This window comes from Somniosus microcephalus, unplaced genomic scaffold (assembly GCF_052327205.1).
Source record: "Somniosus microcephalus isolate GS21.2 unplaced genomic scaffold, FLI_Smic_1.0 unresolved_chr9, whole genome shotgun sequence".
NCBI lineage: Eukaryota > Metazoa > Chordata > Chondrichthyes > Squaliformes > Somniosidae > Somniosus > Somniosus microcephalus.
The window spans coordinates 33356694-33380364 of NW_028225187.1; positions in this window are offsets into that span (position 1 = coordinate 33356694).

A 23671-nucleotide genomic window follows, 5' to 3' on the forward strand; every position below is an offset into this window, starting at 1 on the left:
ATTTATTATTTGAGTGGTGTTACTGTGATCTATACATTAACTTCCTCTCACTCTCTGCTGTAGTCTCTCCCTGTGAATCCCAGCCTCTCCTCCCCCTGCATTGAATCCTCTGTCTCCTCACCCGTTTCTTCAGTTTGTCCGCATTCCCAAACCCTCTGCTCTTGACACCCCTCCAGCTCCCCCGTGTCCTTTTCCTGGTTTCCCTCCCAATCTCACTCAATTCAATTAAATTCAAATCGCTTTATTGGCATGACAAGGTGCATCTTATGTTGCCAAAGCATCGAAAAACATTTATGGTTGAACACAAACACAGATCTATCCATACAGTGTATAAACAGATGTTTATAAATATACAATGTATAAATATACATTCATATAATTTGTATACACTCTTTTCTTAGATTTACTGGTTGTCCCTCTGTTTATGGCAAGCTTTAAGATGATTGATTGGATGGATTTAGTGTCCGCTGGAAGAATGATGCAGCATCGTGCATCATTAGAACAATTGTTCCCATCAGAAGAGAAACTGAATTACCTGGGCATGTTCAGTCTTCGTTTATTTTAATTTTAACAGTTAATAACTTTTAACATAAGAATCACATCTGTGACAATACATAACACAGTTTATTAAGGAGAATATATTACAGCAAGCATCGATTTGCAACATTGCTTAAAATGTTGTACCAATATCGATTGATCCATTAAACATGTTTTGAGCTGTATTGCTATCGCCGATAAATATTGTGTGGGAAACACTTCAGCTATTTCACTTATTTAAATACTTTTGCAATTGAATTCAGTGGATATTTTACCCCATTCTTTAGCTCCTCTCTGAATTTATCCTGGGTCAGCACATAAATAAATGTGTTTGTGCAGCAATTGAGAACCTGAAGCATGAATCCCACCGATTCAATGTCCTTAACATCATCATAATCAAAGATGGTAATGCGGAGAAATAGAAAATAAACAACAATGGTCGTCCATAACAAAATAAAACTGCCCGATATACTGAAGAGCAAAACGATGGATTTCCTTCGGTTATCCATCTCTGGATCCTTGTGATTCTCTCCATTGCCGAGGCCCCGGAGTCCCCTGCGGACTCGACTGGACACTAAAATGTGTCTAGCGGTGAGAACATTGAGCAACAAAATCAGAACGAATGGGACACAAGGGATTAAAGTAAGATTAAAGACGTCAAACGCTGCCCACGCGGGTGAAGTAAGAAAGGTCGGTTTCCAGACACAACCCCGGGGTACGTTCTCCATTATATATTCAGGGTCAAATACAAAGTACCAGGGAATGTTTATTAAACATCCCAGCGCACTCACCACCCCGATAACGACAGCCGCTGTTTTCTCGGTGCAGTATTTTGTTTTCAGCTTCGGACAACAAATGGCCACAAATCGATCGAAGGTGAAAACCACTGTGAACCAGACCGAGGCCGCTGTGGCTGCACAAACCAGGACTATATTGAGACAGCACACGGGGGTAATGGTCAAGAATGAAGCTGGGAAATAAATTTCAACAATCAACCCTAATATTACATCCGTACAAACAACCAGGAGATCGGCCGTTGCCATGGCCACCAGGTAGCGAGTGATACATTTGGAGAGACCGCACTTTCCTTGGGACAGGATCACAATCGCCACCAAGTTAACTGCAAGAGATACAAAGATTAGTGAGATTTGTTTCCACTCAGAGTCGCAGTAAAACCATCATTATTAAAGTTTTTTTGAGTAAACTTTCAAGTTATTATTGCACTGATTAATAGGAAATCATTCACGCACTGGTGGTTGCCATCTGCCATCTAATCTAAACTCGCATCGTTATCCAATTTCTCTCATAGCTCCCCTCATGCCCGCTACGAGCTCAACTTGTCTATGAGACCCACCTACTGCTCGCTCGATCCTATTCCAACCAAACTGCTGACCAACCAACTTCACTTCCTGGCCCCCATGTTAGCTGATATTGTTAACAGTTCTCTCTCCCCACATACTGTCCCCTCCCCTTCAAATCCGCCGTCATCAGCACCTGCTCAAAAAACAACCGTGAAGCCTCTGTCCTTGCCAACTACCGCCCAATCTCCAACCTCCCATTCCTTACCCCGTCCTTGATCGTGCTGTCTCCTCCCAAGTCGGTGCCCATCTTTCACAGAATTCCATGTTTGAACCCCTCAAATCTGGTGTCACCCACTGCCCCAGTACATAAACGGCCCTTAACAAAGTCACAAGTGCCATCCTATGCGACTGTGACTGTGGTAAGCTATCCCTCCTCTTCCTTCACGACCTGTCTGCATCCTTTGTCCAGACAATTCTCCTCCAATGCTTCTCCAGCGTCTGCCAGCTGCAGGGGACTGCACTCACTTGGTTCTAATCTTATCGATATAATCGGAGCCTGCAGCAGATTATCTTCCCACTCCCGCACCGTTACCTCTGGACTCCTCCTATTTATCATCTTCATGCTGCCCATCAGCGACATCATCCGTAAACACAACGTCTGAATCAAAGGCATGCCGAAGACACCCAGCTCCATCTCACCACCAGCTCACCCAACACGTCCCTTGTCCATAATTTTCACACTATTTGTCATGAACTATAATTTCCTCCAACTAAATATTGGGAAGACCGAAGCCATTGTATTCGGTCGCCACTATAACCTTCATTCCCCAGCCACTGGCTCCATCCTTCCCTTGCAACTTTCTGAGGCTGGACCAGCCTTGCCCAAACTTGGTGTTTTATTGACCCCGATATGAGCTTCCAACCAAATATCTGCTCCATCACAAAGACTGCCAGGTTCCACCTCTGTAACATCACCGACTCAGCCCCTGCCTCATCTCAACTGCTGCTGACCCCCTCATCTATGCCGCTGTGGCCTCTCGGATTGATAACCCCAACTCTTTTCTTCCGGCCTACCATCTTCCAACCTTCATAAACTTGAGTCGTCCAAATCTCTGCTGCCCATATCCCAACTTGCACCAAGTCCCGTTCACCCAGCACCCACTGAGCTCACTGACCTTCATTGGCTCCCGGTCTGCCAAATCCTAAATTTTAATATTCTCATACTTGTTTTCAAATCTCACCTGGCCATTTAATGCCATCCCCAAACTTAGCATTACTGTTTGCGGGTCTGTATACAACTCCTGTAGTGTCCGTGTGTTGATAAAGACACTGAAGACAGGAGTTGGTTCACAGGTATTTACTAAGCAAAGTCTGGGGGGGGGGTGGTGGTTCTAACGGATATACACAATATAAAGGCTTATATAGCCGGAGTGGCAATTACCGGCATTACAGCACACCTGGGGCTCTTAAAGGCACATACACCACAATTCCTCCCCTTTTAGCTACCCAGCACATCATATTTTAAGTAATTATTAATTACATGCTATAAACAAAATAATATACATTGCTGTAGTTAATTAATTATAAGTCAGTCTCTCAGGAGGCTTCCTGACTCGGTCCGGATAACGCCTCGGGGGTGTAGTAGTTTCTGGTGGTGTAGTAGGTTCTTCTGGCAAGGCTGATTCGGCTTGAATGCCAGTGTCGGGTTCATCGGGTTCCAGTATCCCGGGTTTCGGTACCACCGGATCGGAGGTAGATATGGGTATCTCTACTTCATCGTTAGATGTATAGAGTTGTGGTGTAGGTTGTCCCTTTTTGGATGACTTTATGATTTGGTCAGCATGGCGCCTTATTATGCTTTCTCCGATGTCCACGGTATACATCAGTGGTCCTAGTCGTGTGCAGATAGTTCCAGGCTGCCATTTCTCGGTACGGTAGTCCCGGGCCAAAACTTGTTGACCTATCTGGAAGGTTCTAGTTGGCCTTTCATTCATGCCTTGAAACTGCCAGTTCTCCACGTCCCTTCTGATGTTGGACTTGACCAAATCCAGCCGGCATCTTAGGTTTCTATTGAAGAACATCATGGCGGGAGTTCGGTTGGTAACCATATGTGTTGCATTCCTGTATGCGAATAAGAAGTTATCCACCTTGTGCTGAAGTTTTATGTCTCCATTACCCATGGCCTTTATGGCCTTCTTGATGGTCTGGACAAACCTTTCAGCCAATCCATTGGTGGCGGGATGGTGTGGGGCGGACGTGTAGTGCTTAACCCCGTTGTTTGTTAAGAACGTCCTGAATTCTTCGGACACAAATTGCGGTCCATTATCAGAACAGATCTGTTCAGGCAGCCCATTCCTGGCAAATGTGGTCCTTAATACTGTGATGGTTATTTCCGTGGTGGTGGAGGACATCTTTATTACTTCTGGCCACTTGGAGTGTGCATCAACCGTGATTAAGAACATTGAGTCCATAAATGGACCAGCAAAGTCGATGTGCACCCTTTGCCAGGGAGATGAGGGCCAATCCCATGGATGTAGAGGGGCTTGTGGTGGACCGTTTTGGACCTTCTGGCATCCTAGGCAGCTCTTGGTCATTTCTTCGATGTCTCCATCGATACCTGGCCACCATACAAACGCCCTAGCTAGGTTCTTCATTTTCACTCCACCCAGATGCCCATCGTGAAGCTCCTTTAGCACTTTATCCTGGAGTTTGGGTGGAATCACCACTCTGGATCCACACATCAAGGTTCCTCGGCACACTGACAGCTGTTCACTTCTTTGCGAGAATGCTGGCAACAATGGTACGCCATGTGCTGGCCATCCCTTTACTGTTAAATCGTAGACCCTTGAGAGAGTCGGGTCATTTCTCGTCTCCCTTTCAATGGCAGAATTTGTCACTGGTAGACATTCCACTATGGTAGAGTGGAACATCTCTACTGGGTCTACTGTAGGTGCCTCTTCTACCGTTGGTAATGGTAGGCGCGATAAACCGTCAGCATTCCCATGCTGTTTTGACCCTTTGTATTCTATGTTATATTGGTGTGCCCCTAGAAAAAGGGACCACCTCTGTAGCCTTTGCGCTGTCATAATGGGAACACCTTTTTTAGGGTTGAATATGGAGATGAGGGGTTGATGGTCAGTCAACAATGTAAATTTTTGTTCGTGTAGGTAATGGTTGAATTTCGTCACTCCCCATACCAGGCTGAGTGCTTCCCTGTCGATTTGGGCATAGTTACGCTCTGCTGAGTTTAATGAGCATGACGCAAAAGCTATCGGCCGTTCTGAAACATCAGGGAATTTAAGCGATAATACTGCTCCTATGGCATAAGGGGATGCATCGCACGCCAGTCTGATTGGCAGTGATGGGTTGTAATGAGCCAAAACTTCTTCGGATGTGATTAAGTCTTTGCATTTATGGAAGGCACGTTTACAGTCTTCGTTCCATTTCCAAATCACTCCTGTTTGTAGAGGTTCATTAAGAGGGTGTAGAAGAGTTGATAAGTTCGGTAAAAAATTATGATAGTAATTTATTAATCCCAGGAACGACCTTAATTGTGAAGCATTTTCAGGTGCTGGGGCTTTTATGACCGCCTCAATTTTTTCAGGTGACTTTTGCAACCCTTCATTATTAATTATGTGGCCACAATATGATATCTGATTTTGGAAAAATTCGCACTTGAGGCGATTCGCTCGTAGGCCCCGTTCTTTCAGCCTAGTTAGCACCTGCTCCAAATTGGCAAGGTGCTCGTTTACGTTTTCTCCTGTTACAAGGATGTCGTCTAGGTAGCATTGAGTCCCCGGAATCCCTTGCAGGACTTGCTCCATACCTCTTTGCCAGATAGCTGGAGCTGATGCTACTCCAAAAACCAGTCAATTGTACTGGTACAGGCCTTTGTGTGTGTTTATCGTGAGATACTTTTTAGAGGTCTCCTCAACCTCCATCTGTAGATATGCCTGTGCCAAGTCAATTTTGGTGAAACGTTTCCCTCCGGATAGTGAGGCAAAAATATCTTCTATCCTCGGAAGAGGATACTGTACTGTGTGAAGGACCGGGTTTATAGTCACCTTGAAGTCACCACAGATGCGAATTTTTCTCTGTTCTTCAGATTTATCTGTATTCAATGCTTTTTTCATGACTGGAACGATGGGCGTTGCCCAATCAGTCCAATCTATTTTGGATAATACGCCTGCTTTTTCCAAATTCTCCAGCTCTGCTCCGAGTGCTGCATGTATTACGTATGGCACCGGTCTTGCCTTAAAAAATTTGGGAATTGCTGCATCTTCCACTTTTATTGAGGCGGTGATGCCTTTCAAGGTTCCTAGTTTCTCTTGCAACACTTCTTTGGCATTGGCCAAGATGTCTTTTAATCGTTCAGGTATGATGTCATCATTGTTTTTTTTCTTACTGGTCACCGTTAGTTCCTGAATGGAGTTCCAGTCTAAACGTATCTTCCTGATCCATTCACGTCCCAACAACGGTGGACCACCATCTTGTAGAATGTATAAATACAACTTTTGTATTTCTTTGCCGTTGTATACAACAGGCACCTTTATTTTTCCTTTGGGGTATACTTTCTGCCCCGTATATGTTTTTAAGATAATGGATGTGTCTTTTAGAGTTATATGCGAAAATAGCTTCTCGTAATCCCGTCGATTTATTACGGCTAGAGCTGATCCTGGATCTAGCTCCATTTTAACTGGGGACCCTGCTATTGTGAGGAGAACCCAAATGGTTTGGTAATCATCTTTGGCAAGTACATTATGTAATTTGAGAAAGCTTAGCCTCTTGTTTTCGAAGTCGCTATCGCTCTTCTGGACTTCGGAGCTACTGTCCGTCATCATTTGTACCTTCCTGCACTTTTCTTTATTGATTTTTTTTTTCTGTCTGTGGATTTATTTTGTCCAGATCGGCATACCCGTGCAATGTGTCCAATCTTTCCGCATTGCCTGCATGCTTTTTCCTTGAACCAGCAGTCCCTCTAGTTATGGGTGGATCTGCCGCAGCGATAACATCTTTCGAAACCCTGTGTCATTTCATGCGTGCCGAAGTCCTGTGGTTTTTGTTGTATCTCTGCAGCTCCTGTTGTTGCTGCTTCATATGATGCAGCCAGACTGAAAGCTTTGTCCAATGTTAAATCTTTTTCAGAAAGCAGCCTTTTTTATGTCCCTTCACTTAAGAGACCGCAAACGAATTTGTCTCGAAGATAATCTGATAGTCCTGCCCCGAATTGGCAGTACTTTGATAGCTTTCTTAATTCGGTTAGGTAATCAGAGTTACTTTCATTCTTATGTTGAATTCTCTTGAAGAACTTGAATCATTCCGCTATCAGCAGCGGTGTTGGGTTTAAGTGCTCCTGCAGGGTATCAACAATTTCTTTAAAATTCTTGTCCTTTGGTTTGGCTGGAGTGATTAAATTTCATAACATCCCGTATGTCTTTACGCCCATTAACTTCAGAAGTACTGAAGCTTTTTTTTCATCTTCTATTCCATTTGCAGTGCAATATACCTCTACTCTTTCCACGTATGTGGTCCAATCCTCCATTTCGCTATCAAAAGCATCAATATTGCCAGACTTAGGCATTTCAGAAAAGATATGGCGCTTCCCGCGCTTTGTTTTCTTTTCTGTAGCAAAGTTATTGTGCTTCCCGCGCTTTCCCGCCGCTGCTGCCGATAACAACGTTGTTTACTGCGGTTTCCGTTCTCTTTCCTTTTTTTTCTTTTTAGTTACCGTTGGAGACTCGTTCCCGCCGGAGATCTGAATGCTGACCTGCTTGCCGCGCCGGCCGTCTCCCGAGTACTCCCTCCCAGTCCGTTATTGCATGCCTCCGACTTCGCTGCCTGTCTCAGCTGTAGAGCCAGCCACTGGAGGCCCAGCCTGACGCCCAGGAAGGATTAGCGCAGTACCTGCCACCAGCTTGGCCAGCTGGTGAAACCACAGCTTCTCTCACTTCCTTGAGTCTTCTGGACACCCGAGGAAAATATGTCCTTGAGGTGCTGCCGAATTGCAGGTAAGTCCGTTTCCACTTCATCGCCACTGTAGTGTCCGTGTGTTGATAAAGACACTGAAGACAGGAGTTGGTTCATAGGTAATTACTAAGCAAAGTCTGTGGGGGGGGGGTTCTAATGGATATACACAATATACAGGCTTATATAGCCCGAGTGGCAATTACCGGCATTACAGCACACCTGGGGCTCTTAAAGGCACATACACCACAACTCCCACTAACGTTTTCTGTCCCTTGGTATTTCTCCACTCTATCTATACAGATTCCACATCAGAGCTAATATCCCTCCTTACAATTGTGTTAATCTCCTCTTTAACCAGCAATGCTGCCCCACCTCCTTTTCCTTTTTGCCTGTCTTTTCTGAATATTGAATACCAGTGGATGATGATTTCCCAGCCTTGGTCACCCTGGAACCATGTTTCTGTAATCCCAATCATATCATATCCGTTTACATCTATTTGCGCAGCTAATTCATCCACCTTGTTACGAATGCTCCTCGCACTAAGACATGAAGCCTTCAGGCTTTTTTTTTAGCACTCATAGTCCTTTTAAAAATATTATTTACTGTGGCCATGTTTAATATAAACCCTTGATTTCTCTGATTGCCACTTTTGCTTTTCTCCTTCCTGTCTTTTGCCTTTGGTGCGTTCCTTGTTTCCCTTTCCTCTGTCTCCCTGCACTGGTTCCCAACCCCCTGCCCTTTTACTTTAAACCCTCCCCAACAGCACTAGCAAATACTGCCCCAAGGACGTTGGTCCCGGTCCTGCCCATGTGCAAACCGTCCAGTTTGTTCTGGTTCCACCTCCCCAGAACCCGTTCCAAAGTCCCAGGAATTTGAATCTCTCCCCCTTGCACCAGTCCTTTAGCCACGTATTCATCTGAAATATCTTTCTATTTCTACTTTGACTAGCATGTGGCACTGGTAGCAATCTTGAGATTACTACCTTTGAGGTCCTATTTTTTAATTTACCTCCTAACTCCCTGTATTCAACTTTTAGGACCTCATGCCATGTTTTAACCTATATCGTAGTGAGCTATATTCACCACGACAACTGGCTGCTCAACCACCCCCCACCCAGAATGCCCTGCAGCCGCTCCAAGACATCCTTGACCCTTGCACCAGGGAGGCAACATACCATCCTGGAGTCTGGTTTGCGGCCACAGAAATGCCTATCTATTCCCCTTACAATAGAATCTTGAGATAAGGAGGAATTTCCTCACTCAGAGGGTTGTGAACCTTTGGAAATCTCTGCCGCAGTGGGCTGTGAATGTTGAGACTTTGAATATATTCAAGGCTGTGACAGATAGATATTTGGACTCTAGGGAATCAAGGAATATGGAGATCGGGCATGAAAGTAGAGTTGAGGTCGATGATCAGCCATGATTCTGTTGATTGGCGGGGCAGGCTCGAGCGCCCATGTGGCCTACACCTGATCTTGTTTCTTATGTTCTTCTGTCCTTAAATTAATATAACTAATTATTAACTCAAAAGAAAATACGATATTAAATTAGCAACCAATATAAAAATAAATAGTTAAGTATTTATAAACACAGGAATAGGAACATAGGGATATAGCCACAAAGGAATGAACAAGAAAAACTCTAAAATAAAGGCAGTGAAATGAGAAATATTGAACAGTTATTTTAAAGCAGTTTTTACCAGCGTCACAAACATGGTGCACGTGAAGTTAGCCAAAGAATCCAAAAAGGTAACCAGGGCTTCTAAGATAGACAGGAGCGAAATTTTTAATGAACTAGACATTAATTAACTAGAGGATTAAACCGTGGGTCTGGAAAGACAGTTACCCCTCATATTCAAAGCTAAGAAAGAGATAGCAGAGCCACTATATATATATATATATTTCTTTTGATTTATTATATGTAAAACAAATTCTGTCGTCCAGTTTGCTTAAAATCGGCGAGAGGAAAGGTATTAAAATCTTTGCTCAAACATAAAATAGAAGAAACTCTAAAATCCGAAAACATAATTGTCATAAATCGCAACTTCTACAAGAAGTAACTCAGGAAGTACTACTGAACGGCCAGCTGAGGGCGTCGCCCGAGGAGTATAAATAGTAGGGGTTGGGCCCAGCTTGGCCAGAGACAGTCTGGAAACAGGAAGCTAGTGGCTACTAACTAGACCTCCATGTTTTGTTACAAGTCGATTAAAGTGCGTAGTGAGTCTTTATTACGTCAATAATAAAGACTGGTCAGCATGGATTTCAAAAGGGAAGGACATCTTTGACCAACTTTATAGCATTATTTGACAAACTAGCAGAGAGAGTAGGTAAGGGTAAGTTAGTGAATGTAGTATACATAGACGTTCAAAGAGCTTCCATAACCATAGTAGATTCGTGACTAAGATCCGAGCATGTAGACTCAGTGGGCAAGTAGCCGCATGGATATTAAACTGGCTGGTGAATAGAAAGCAGAGGGTAAAGATTAAAGGTAGTTGCTCAGATTGGCGGAAGGTGGGAATTGTTGTTCCACAGGGGCCACTTTTGATTACAATTTATAGTGGAGGTTTGGACTTGGGAATCAGAAGTATAACATCGAAATTTGCGGATTACATCAAATTATGCGGTAAAGTTAACACTGAGGAAGTCTGCGACAAAATCCAAGAAGATATTAACAGAATGGAATCAAGGAGAGTAAATGATAAATGATTATAAATAAATATATATGTGAGGTGGTGAATTTTGTTAGGTGGTATAAGGAGGCCACATGAGCCTTGGACAATAAGAGTCCAAATGGGGGAAAGAAGAAAACGGATTTAGTGGGACAAAATCACAAATTATTAAAAGTAGCTAAGAAGGTTTAGGAAGCCACAAAACGTGCATTCAAAGCAACGGAGTTTATTTCAAGAGGAATGGGTTGCAATAACAGAGGAGGTATGTTAAACCTATATAGACCATTGGCGAGACCACACTTAGAGTGCAGTGCACAGTTATGATCTGCTTAGTACAAAAAGTATGTAGAAGCACTGGAGAAAGTGCAAAATGGGTTAGAATTTGAAACTCGTTTGCATTCAATAAGATCATTGCTGATCTGATTTGGCCTCAACTCCACTTTCCTGCCCGCTCCTCATTACCCTTGACTCCTCTATATTTCAAAAATCAGTCTATCTCCATCTTGAATATGTTCAATGACCCAGCCTCCACAGCTGTCTTAGGTAGAGAATGCAATAACTTCGCGACCCGCTGAGAGAAGAAATTCCACCTCATCTCCATTTTAAATGGGCGAGCCCTTATTCGGAAACTATGCCCCCAAGATCTGGATTCCACCCACGGGGAAATATCCTCCCTACATCTAACTAGTAAAGCCCCCTCAGGATCTTATATGTGAAAATAAGATCACCTTTAATTCTAGTAAACTCCAATGGGTATTGGCACAACCTGCTCAACCTTTCTTCATAAATCAACCCCCAGGGGGAATGAGTCTGACTGGATTGCTCTACAGAGAGCCAGCATGGAGTCGATGGGCCAATGGCCTCCTTCTGTGCCGTTATGACGCTATGACTCTATGACATTTCGAGGCTGAGGCGCTTAGCATAGATGCATGTAAGGGGCAGCTAGTTAAGTAGAGGAGGCAAACATGAATAGAAGGATATGTTGGTGGAGTGAGATGAGGAAAGGTGGAAGATGACTCCCGTGGAACAGAAACTCTGGCATAGATCTTTTGGGCATAATGGCTGGTTTCTATGATGTAGAATTGTACGTCATTCTATTCTATGTAATGGGAACCAAGCGGGGTGAAGGTACAATGGAACTTGGGCACGGGGAAGGTGCAGTGGGGTTTGGGCACGTGGAAGGTGCAGTGGGGTTAGGGCAGGGGGAAGGTGAAGTGGGGATTGAGCAGGGGAGGATGCAGTGGGTTTTGGGCAGTGGGAAGGTGCAGTGGGGTTTGGGCAGGGGAAGGTGCAGTGGTGTTTGAGCAGGGAGAAGGTGCAGTGGGGTTTGGGCAGGGGAAGGTGCAGTGAGGTTTGGGCAGAGGAAATGTGCAGTGGGGTTTGGGCATGGGAATGTGCAGTGGAGTTTGGGCAGGGGAAGGTGCATTGGGGTTTGAGCAGGGAGAAGGTGCAGTGGGGATTGAGCAGGGTGAAGGTGCATTGGGGTTTGAGCAGGGAGAAGGTGCAGTGGGGTTTGAGCAGGGTGAAGGTGCAGTGGGGTTTGAGCAGGGTAAAGTTGCACTGTGGTTTGAGCAGGGTAAAGTTGCATTGGGGTTTGGGCAGGGTGAAGGTGCAGTGGGGTTTGGGCAGGGTGAAGGTGCAGTGGGGTTTGAGCAGGGTGAAGGTGCATTGGGGTTTGGGCAGGGTGAAGTTGCTGTGGGGTTTGAGCAGGGGGAATGTGCAGTGGGGTTTGAGCAGGGAGAAGGTTCAGTGGGGTTTGAGCAGGGGGAAGGTGCAGTGGGGTTTGAACAGGGGGATGGTGCAGTGGGGATTGAGCAGGGGGAAGGTGCAGTGGGGTTTGAGCAGGGTGAAGGTGCATTGGGATTTGGGCATGGGGAGGTTGCACTGTGGTTTGGGCAGGGGGAAGTTGCAGTGGGGTTTGAGCAGGGGGAAGGTGCAGTGCGCTTTGAACAGGGGGAAGGTGCAGTGGTGTTTGAGCAGGGTGAAGGTGCATTGGGGTTTGGGCATGGGGAGGTTGCAGTGCGGATTGGGCTGGGGGAAGGTGCAATGGGTTTTGAGCAGGGAGAAGGTGCAGTGGGTTTTGAGCAGGTTGAATGTGCATTGGGGTTAGAGCAGGGAGAAGGTGTAGTGGGGTTTGGGCAGGGTGAAGGTGCAGTGATTTGTGCAGGGGGAAGGTGCAGTGGGGTTTGTGCAGGGGGAAGTCGCAGTGGGGTTTGGGCAGGGGGAAGGTGCAGTGGGGTTTGGGCAGAGGGAAGTTGCAGTGGTGTTTGAGCAGGGTGAAGGTGCAGTGGAGTTTGGGCAGGGTGAATGTGCAGTGGGTTTTGGGCAGGGGGAAGGTGCAGTGGGAATTGAGCAGGGAGCAGATGCAGTTGGGTTTGAGCAGCGGGAAAGTGCAGTGGCGTTTGGGCAGGGTGAAAATGCATTGGCTTTTGGGCAGGGTGAATGTGCAGTGGGCTTTGGGCAGAGGGAAGGTGCAGTGGTGTTTGGGCAGGGGGATGGTGCATATGTATTTGGGCAGGGGGGAGGTGCAGTGGGGTTTGGGCAGAGGGAAGGTGCAGTGGTGTTTGAGTAGGGTGAAGGTGCAGTGGAGTTTGGGCAGGGTGAAGATGCAGTGGGTTTTGGGAACGGGGAAGCTGCAGTGGGATTTGGACAGGGAGCAGTTGCAGTTGGGTTTGAGCAGCGGGAAGGTGCAGTGGGGTTTGGGCAGTGTGAAATATCAATGGGGGCTCGGCCTGGTGACGGTTCCATGGGTACTGCGCCTCACGAAGGAGAAAGGGGGATTGGAGGGGTTAAAGTTGCAATGGGGACTTTGCAGGATGAAGGTCCAATTCGATCACCTGTTTCCTCCGTTTCAAAATCGAGCTTGCTGTATGATAAAGAAGTGAATATGAAGTAATGAGTTGTTGAAAGTGCTGAATCATTGTGATATAGTTAGAGGTGGACCCAATCCGTGATAGGAAGCCGCCAGAGCTCATGAACAGCGCCCTGTGGAGGGAAGCCAGGAGCAGATATTGGGCAGAAAGCGCAAGCACCGGATACGAGGATAGGCGTATTTTCATACATAGATGCGGAGAAAGCTTTTACATTCACATGTGGGCAGGAACTGAAGATGGTTTGGCTGTAGGCTCCCCACTGCTGTCTGTCTGATATCAATTATGTTGCTGCTGTTGACCACAGAGACTTTACTTAGCAATGTTACAAACTGTGGATAAAACACTCGATAATTCAAAGCAGAATTCCCTCCCTCCCCCAAGACACCAGCACCAGACCGAATGAAGACATGAGTTTAATTTAACACAGATTAATTTGAAATATGAAAGTCAATATTATGATAACGAACAACAGATACATGGACATAACTTTCATTGGATCTACAATTTCGAGAAATTCATTCACATGGATTATATATATATTTAACCCATAAATTATACAATAATTATCCAAACACAAAAAACTGAAACAATCGAAGAATTGTCCTCTAAAACATCGACATTATTATCTACGAATTAAATATTAAAATATAAAAGAATTATCTGAACAATTATCAACAGAATTATCAAAATAATTATTTATGTAATTATTCAATGAATTTCAACAGAATTCCGAACTCAGTTATGCACTCAATTATTTAGTTAAAGAATTACTGAAATATCCAAAGAATTATTTGTTCAATTATCAATCAAATGGAATACTGAAATATCCAAATAATTATCCTCTCAATTATCAATCATAGAAAGATAGAAACATAGAAGGTAGGAGCAGGAGTAGGCCATTCGGCCCTCCGAGCCTGCTCCACCATTCAATGTGATCATGGCTGATCATCCAAATTCAGTACCCTGTCCCTGCCTTTTCCCCATATCCCTTGATCTCTTTAGCCTCAAGAAATATATCCAACACTTTCTTGAATATATTTAATGAACTAGCCTCCACCGCCCTCTGTGGCAGAGAATTCCACAGGTTCACCACTCTCTGGGTGAAGAAATTCCTCCTCATTTCAGTCCTAAATGGCTTACCCCTTATCCTTAGACTATGAGCCCTGGTTCTGGACACCCCGGCCATCAGAAACATCCTTCCTGCATCTAGCCTGTCCAGAGCTGACAGAATTTTATAGGTTTCGATGAGATCCCCTCTCAATCTTCTAAACTCCAGTGAGTATAAGCCCAATCGACACAATCTCTCCTCATACGTCATTCCTGCCATCCCAGGTATCAGCCTGGTGAATCTTCGCTGCACTCCCTCCATGGCAAGAACGTCCTTCCTCAGGTAAGGTGACCAAAACTGCACACAATACTCAAGGTGCGGTCTCACCAAGGCCCTGTACAACTGTAGCAAGACATCCTTGTTCCTGTACTCGAACCCTCTTGCTACGAAGGCCAACATACCATTTGCCTTCTTAACTGGCTGCTGCACCTGCATGCTTACCTTCAGCGACTGGTGCACAAGGACACCCAGGTCTCTTTGCACTTCCCCTCCTCCCAATCTATTGCCATTCAAAATGAAACACTGAAATATCCAAAGAATTATCCTCTCAATTATCTGTTGAATTATCCGTTCAATTATCAATCAAATTAAATACGGAAATACCCAAAGACTTATTCTCTCAATTATCAATCAAATTAAACACTGAAATATAAAAAGAATTATCCTCTCAATTATCCATCAAATTAAACTTTGAAATATACAATGAATTATCCTCTCAATTATCCATCGAATTAACTTTGAAATCTTCAAATAATTATCCTCTCTATTATCCATCGAAATAAACAATGAAATTTCCCCCCAAAATATCCTCACAATTATCTATATAATGGAACACTGAAATATCCAAAGAATTATCCTTACAATATCTATAAAAGTAGACATTGAAATATCCAAAGAATTACCAACACAATTTTCCATCGAATTAAACTCCGAATATCCAAATAATTATCCACTCAATTATCTATATAATTAAACGCAATTATATACAGAACTAAACACTGAAATATGCAAGTAATTATACACTCAATTATGCACCTAATTAAACACTGAAGTATCCAAAGGATTATCTATGCAATTAACTATATAATTAAACACTGAAAAATCCAAAGAATTATCATCTCAATTTTCCATCGAATTAAACAGTGAAATCTCCAAAGAATAATCCACGCAATTATTCATCGAATTTAATGCTGAAATCTACAAAGAATTATCCTCTCAATTCTGTATAGAATTAAACACTGAAATATCTGAAGAATTATCCTCTCAATTATCTATAGAATTATACACTGAAATATCTGAAGAATTATCCTCTCAATTACCGATAAAATTAAGCACTGAAATATCTGAAGAATTATCCTCTCAATTATCTATAGAATTAAACATTGAAATATCTGAAGAATTATCCCCTCAATTATCTATAGAATTATACACTGAAATATCTGAAGAATTATCCTCTCAATTACCGATAAAATTAAGCACTGAAATATCTGAAGAATTATCCTCTCAAATATCTATAGAATTAAACACTGAAATATCTGAAGAATTATCCTCTCAATTCTGTATAGAATTAAACACTGAAATATCTGAAGAATTATCCCCTCAATTATCTATAGAATTATACACTGAAATATCTGAAGAATTATCCTCTCAATTACCGATAAAATTAAGCACTGAAATATCTGAAGAATTATCCTCTCAAATATCTATAGAATTAAACACTGAAATATCTGAAGAATTATCCTCTCAATTATCTATAGAATTAAACATTGAAATATCTGAAGAATTATCCCCTCAATTATCTATAGAATTATACACTGAAATATCTGAAGAATTATCCTCTCAATTACCGATAAAATTAAGCACTGAAATATCTGAAGAATTATCCTCTCAAATATCTATAGAATTAAACACTGAAATATCTGAAGAATTATCCTCTCAATTATCTATAGAATTAAACATTGAAGTATCCAAAGAATTATCCTCACAATATCTATAGAATTAGACACTGAAATATACAAATAATTATCTACTCAATTATCCATCGAATTAAAAACTGCAATATCCAAAGAATTATCCTTACAATATCTATAACAGTAGAAATTGAAATATCCAAAGAATTACCAACACAATTTTCCATCGAATTAAACATTGAATATCCAAATAATTATCCACTCAATTATCTATATAATTAAACACAATTATCTACAGATATAAACACTGAAATGTACAAGGAATTATACTCTCAATTATGCACCAAATTAAATACTGAAGTATCCAAAGGATTATCTATGCAATTAACTATATAATTAAACACTGAAATATCTGAAGAATTATCCTCACAATTTTCCATCGAATTAAAAAGTGAAATATCCAAAGAATAATCCACGCAGTTATTCATCGAATTTAATGCTGAAATCTACAAAGAATTATCCTCTAAATTCTGTATAGACTTAAACACCGAAATATCTGAAGAATTATCCTCTCAATTATCTATAGAATTAAACACTGAAATATCTGAGGAATTACCCTCTCAATTATCTATAGAATTAAACACTGAAATATCTGAAGAATTATCCTCACAATATCTATAGAATTAGACACTGAAATATACAATTAATTATCTACTCAATTGTCCATCGAATTAAACACTGAAATAGCCAAAGAATTATCCTCACAATGTATCTATAGTATTAAACACTGAAATATCAAAAGAATTATCCTCTTAATTATTCATTGAATTAAAATTTGCAATATCCAAAGAGGTATCAATGTAATTATCTAAAGAATTAAACACTGAACTGTACAAAGAATTATTATCTCAATTATCTATAGAATTAAACACTGAAATATCCAAAGAATTATCCAGACACTTATCTATAGAATGAAACACTGAATGTTTCAAAGAATTATCCTCAAAATATCGATATAATAAAACACTGAAATATCCAAAGAATTAGCAACACAAGTTTCCATCGAATTAAACAATGAATATCCAAATAATTTTCCACTAAATTATCTATATAATTAAACACAATTCTCTGGAGAAATAAACACTGAAATGTACAATGAATTATACTCTCAATTCTGCATCGAATTAAACGCTGAAATATACAAAGATTATCCTCTCAAATATCCATCGAATTAAACATTGAGATATCCAAAGAATAATCCACACAATTACACATCGAATTAAACACTAGAATCTACAAAGAATTCACCTCTCAATTATGTATAGAATTAAACACTGAAATAGCCAAAGAATTATCCTCACAATTATCTACCGAATCAAATACTGACATACTGAAATTCTTTTGTTCTGCATTACCGACTGATCTATCCAAATATAACTTCTTTCTGGACTCCTATTCACTTACAGGATATTATTAAAATATTATTTTCAGCAGACACACGTTTCGGTTCCCCTGCGCTTCTTGCTGCAATGACCCCACTATAGTGTAACCATTGAATGATTGGTATTTCTACAAACCTCTGACATTCAGCACCCCCTGAATGACATTTTAGTTTTGTTATAGTTTTAGGTACGAAAGAGAGAGACTGGAACACACAACTTCCTGAAATAAATGCCGGCGCGCTGGCAACAAAGCCAAGCCAACAAATACACATATTGAAACGCAGCTTACTGGGAGAACCTGTAACTTCAGGGAGAGCCACTCCAACAAGCATTGAGTTTAATGTTAAATGATTGAGTTGTGCTCAATAAAATGATGCACCACTTTCTAACTGGAGAGATACAGGAGTCCACCCAGAGCCGATTCTGATCTGTAAATAATGCGGTAACTTAGGTTTCCTAATGATACACAGGAACGTGACAATACATAACATCAAACAGCTCCACTTTCAAATGCATTTTCTTTATAGTTAGAAAAATGATTTAAAACAGAACGCAACAACAGGAATGTAGGACAACATTGGACTGAGCTGAATCATGAGATCAAGAAGTTGTCAATGTGCAGACATGACTGAATCTTGCTTCCAAACATAAGTAAATAAGACATCGAAATTCCATTAACATTTACAACTTTGTAGTTTGGCCAACATTGCTGATGTGCTCACTGTGCACAGTTCAAAATAAATATCGCTGTAATAGAAAGTAAGTGATTAGTAGGACGTTCGTTCCTTGCAATACTGTAACACCTGGGAAACTCATTCAATTACATTGTTAATTATTTCAATGTGAATTTTGGAGAATGCTTCAAACAAGACATTAATCAGCTCTATGTAATTGTTGCCATTTTACACACTTCATGTCTAGTGACAACATTTCTCATTTGATAGAGTCCTTTGATCCGGAGCCCAGATTGCAAGACAATCAGTTCAGAAAAAGCACGGTGACGTCACTAGAAACTAGAGCGTGAAAGAAGACACCACATTAATTAAACAGGAACATTGAGGTTAAACTGACACTGCAGCTTACATAACGGCAAGAGAGGAACTCAAAAAGCAGCTGCTTTGTCAGACACGCAGCACCAGAAGCCATGTAGTTAACAGAGTTTATACGATTCGTATATTTTAATAACCTCTTACCAGGAACACCAACAGCTGCGAGAATAGGGAAGTAAATGGCTCTTATCTGTTGAAGTATCGGGACTTCCATTTAATGTGAGAAGTGACTATTCCTGTTGTGATGGATACACCAGCCCCGGTGAAAACTGTGAAGTGAGACATTGAAAGCAGCCCTCATTTATACAGCAGGGAAATCTCCAGTGTACAGTTCTGTCCCCGGGCCATTGATATTAGTTACAGTCATTTGAACAAACAGTTTGCGTCAGCCGCTTTACACCCAGGTTAATACTGCTATGGGAATAAAACTTTCAATGTGACACGTCACACTTTGGAACTGGATAACAAAGACTTTGAAAGTTAGAAAACAATGGTTAAATGTTACAGGAGTTACGGCACGGCAGGGCGGGGGAGAACTGTGTGGGCTTTGTGGGGATCGGTGTTGGGAAAGGTATTGTTGCTAATTTCCCTCTTTAAGAAAGTCTAGGAAACTCAATGTCAATTGATCAAATTTTAGATATTGTCAAATCAGAGAGGGTGCTATAGGTGGAGAACACAGCTCAGAAACAACACGACATTTTAGGCAAAATATTCAAGTGAGAACAATAATGGTTGGTGTAATTTAATGCGGGCCAGTGTAAATTACTACACACAGTTAGAGGAATTAGAATTCTATGCATTAAATGAAAAGTGTTGTTGGAGCTGAGGGTAAGGTGTTTAAGTAGATTGGACATTGAACAATCCAACAAAGGCAATGCAGCAATCAAAAATATCAGTAAAATATTCATCTACAAACACAAACAAGAGAGTACAAGTCAGGGAAATCACCGTGCAACTGTGTGTGGCTCGGCTCCATCCAATGTTTAAGAAATCTGTTCAGCTTTATTCACCGAAATACAAGGCTGACATTAAGTGTGGGGCGCAGAGCACGCAACGGCTAGGAGTCTGATCCCCAAAGCCAAAGCTCTGGTTTATGAGTAAAGAATGGAGGAAATTGGTCTTTTAATCTCGAAAACAATCGACTGGGCTGATTTATTATTTATTTGTTCATGGGATAAGGGCGTCGCTGGAAAGGCCAGCATTTATTTCCCATCCCTTGCCACCATTCAAGGCTGGATGTGGCAGGTCTGCAGAGCTTTGATCTGATCCGTTGTTTGTGTGATCGGTTAGCTCTGTCTATATCACGATGCTTCCGCTGTTTCTCATGCATGGGGTCCAGATTGTAGCTTCGCCAGATTGGCAGCTCTTTATATCTAGGCCTGGTGAAGTTCATGGCATGTTCTTCCACGCTTTTCATTGAACAAGAGGTAGTCCGCTGGCTTGATAATACCAGTAGAGTGAGGGATATGCCGGGCCAACCCATGAGGTTACAAGTTGTATAGATTACAATTCTGCTGCTGCTGATGGCCCAAAGCCCCTAATGGTTGCCCAGTTATAATGGCCAGATCTGTTCTGAATCTACCCCATTTAGCACGGTGGTAGTGCCACACAACACGGAAAAGGGTGCCCTCAATGTGAAAACTGGATGTGGTCTCCACAAGGACTGTGTGGCGGACATTCCTCCACAGTACTGTCATGGACAGATGCATCTGCGCCAGGGGGATTGGCGTGGACGAGGTCAAGTTGTTTTCTTTGCCCCTCGTGCTCGTTGTATCATCACATGCGGCAAGCCTTTCCTGACTTCGATATCCTTCAGGACTCTGATAGCTTGGTCAGTACTGGTGCTGGCGAGTCAATCTTGGTGATGAACATTGAAGTCCCCCACCCAGGGTATATTTTGTACCGTTGCAATCTCAGTCCTTCTTCGAAGTGGTGTTAAACATGAAGGAATACAGATTCATCAGCTGAGGGAGGGCGATAGGTGATAATTAGCAGGAGTTTTCCTTGCCCATGTTTGACCTGTAACCATCTGAGTTCATGGGGTCCGGTGTCAATTTTGATGACTTACAGGGCGATTCCCTCCCGACTGTGCAGCAACCACTGGTGTGTCAGTCCTGCCACCAAGACAGTACGTATCCAGGGATGGTGATGGAGGATTCTGGGATGTTTGCTGAATGCTATGATGCTGTGAGTATGACTTTGTCAGGCTATTGCTTGACTAGTCTGTGGGACAAGTCTGCCAATTTTGGGCAGATTCCCCAGGTTTTAGTGAGCAGCCATTTTCAGGGTCGACTGGGCTGGATGTGATTTTGTCCTGTCCGAATCCAATGCCTAGTTCGATGCAGAGTTGTCCATTCAATTTTATTCTTCTTAAAGTCTGTCGTACTGGTTTGGAACAAATGTGAGGCTTGCTAAGTGAATTCTGAGGGGAGTTAAGATTCGACCACATTCCACGTGAGATATGGGCTCGTGAGTTTGGGGGTAATATAATAGCATGGATATAGCATTGTCTAACGGACAGAAAACAGATAGGGATAAACGGGGCATTTTCAGGTTGGCAGGCTGTAACTAGTGGGGTGTTGCAAGGATCATTGCTGGAGCCTCAGACATTTACAATCTATATTAATGAATTAGAAGAAGGGACAGCCGTTTAAGTCTGAATGAGGATGAATTTCTTCACTCAGACTGTTGTGAATCTTTGGAATTCTCTACCCTAAAGGATTGTGAATGCTCAGTCGTTGAATATATTCAAGGCTGAGATAAATTGATTTTTGGACTTTCGGGGAATAAAGGTCTATGTAGATCAGGCGGGAAAGTAGAGTTGAGTTCCATGATAAGCCATGATCTTATTGAATGGTGCAGCAGGCTCGAAGGGCTGTATGGCCTACATCATGCTCCCAATTCGTATATTACCTCATACAACACCCAGCACTTCAATCTAAGGACAGAGACCTGTATGGCCGCAGCACGGTTTTCTTTAAGAAAACAGTCCTTCATAATAATGGCACCTGCACTGTATGTACACGTACCTGTAAAAAGCTGCTGGCACTGCACTGCAAGGGCATAGACCTTTACAACAACCAGCATTGTAATGTAAGGACACAGACTTGCTCAAACCCCAGCACTGCACTGTAAGGACACTGTCAGAGCGGCTGTCTTTCGGAGAAGACCTTGAACCAAGGACCCGTCTGCTGTCAGGTGGATGTAAAATCTCCCAGGACAATATAGCAAAGAAGAGCAGGGGACTTATTCCCTGTGCACTGGCCAATATTTATCCCACAATTAAGACGACTAAAAATATATTATCTGGTCATTATCACATTGCTATTTGTAGGAGCTTGATTGATTCCTGGGAAGAGAGATTGAGTAGCATGCACCTATACTCTCTGGAGTTTGGAAGAATGAGAGGTGATCTCATTGAAATATACAAGATTCTGAAGGGGATTGACAGGGTAGATGCTGCGAGCGTGTTTCCCCTGGCTGGAGTCTCTAGAACTAGGGGGCATCATCTCAGAATAAGGGGTTGGCAACTTAAGACTGAGATGAGTCAGAATTTCGTCACTCAGAGGGTTGTGAATCTTTGGAATTCTCTGCCCCAGAGGGCTGTACATGCTGAATCATTGAGTATATTCAAGACTGAGATAGATAGATTTTTGGACTCTAGGGGAATCAAGGGGTATGCAGATCGGGCGGGAAAGTGGAGTTGAGGTCGATGATCAGCCATGATCTTATTGAATGGCCGAGCAGGCTCGAGGGGCCATATGCCCTAATCCTGCACTTATTTTTTATGTTCTTAGAGTGTGCTGGAAGAAATGGAATGGATGGCCGCCATACGGAAGCGAAGGACCAGGCAGGTAGTGCAGGAGTCCCCTGAGTGCATCTCGCTCAATATTCAGTTCTGGATACTGGTTTGTGCGATGGTTCCTCTGGGATCGCAGCAAGAGCCAAGTTCACGGCACCATGGGTGGCTCCACTGCCCAGGTTGGGAGGAGGAAGAGCGTAAGAGCAATAGTTGTAGGGTATTTGATAGTTAGGAGAATAGACAGGCCTTTCTGCAGCTGCAGACGTGACTCCAGGATGATATGTTGCCTCCCTGCTGCCAGGGTCAAGGATGTCACTGAGCAGCTGCAGTGCATTCTGAGGGGGAAGGTGAAAATCCAGAGATCGTGGTCCCCATCGGTACCAACGACATAGGTAGAAAGAGAAATGAGGTCCTGCAGGCAGATTTCAGGGAGCTAGGAGAAAGATTAAAAAGCAGGAGCTCAAAGGTAGCAATCTCCGGATTACACCTGGTGCCTCGTGCTAATGACTGCAGAAGCAGGAGGATAGAGCTGATGAATGCATGACTGGAGTGATGGCGCATGCAGGAGGGATCTAGAATCTTGAGGCACTGGGACCGTTTCTGGGGGAGGTGGGACCTGTACAAGCCAGACTGGTAGGTTAAGAAGACATACGGGATACTTGCATTTATTAGCCGAAGCACAGAATAAAAGAGCAGGGAGGTTATGCTTGGATAGAATAAAACACCAGTTAGGCCACAGGTAGAATACTGCATGCAGTTCTGGTCACCACATTAGAGGAAGGATGTGGTTGCACTAGAAGGAGTGCAGTGGTGATTTACGAGGATGTTGCTTGGGCTGGGGCACTTTAGCTATGAGGAAAAATTCGATAGGCTGGGGTTATTTTCTTTGCAATAGTGGAGGCTGAGGGGAGACCTAATTGAGGTGTATTAATTTATGAGGACCCAAGATAGAGTGGATAGGAAGGACCAATTTCCCTTAGCGGTAGTTTCAATAACCAGGGGGCATAGATTTAAA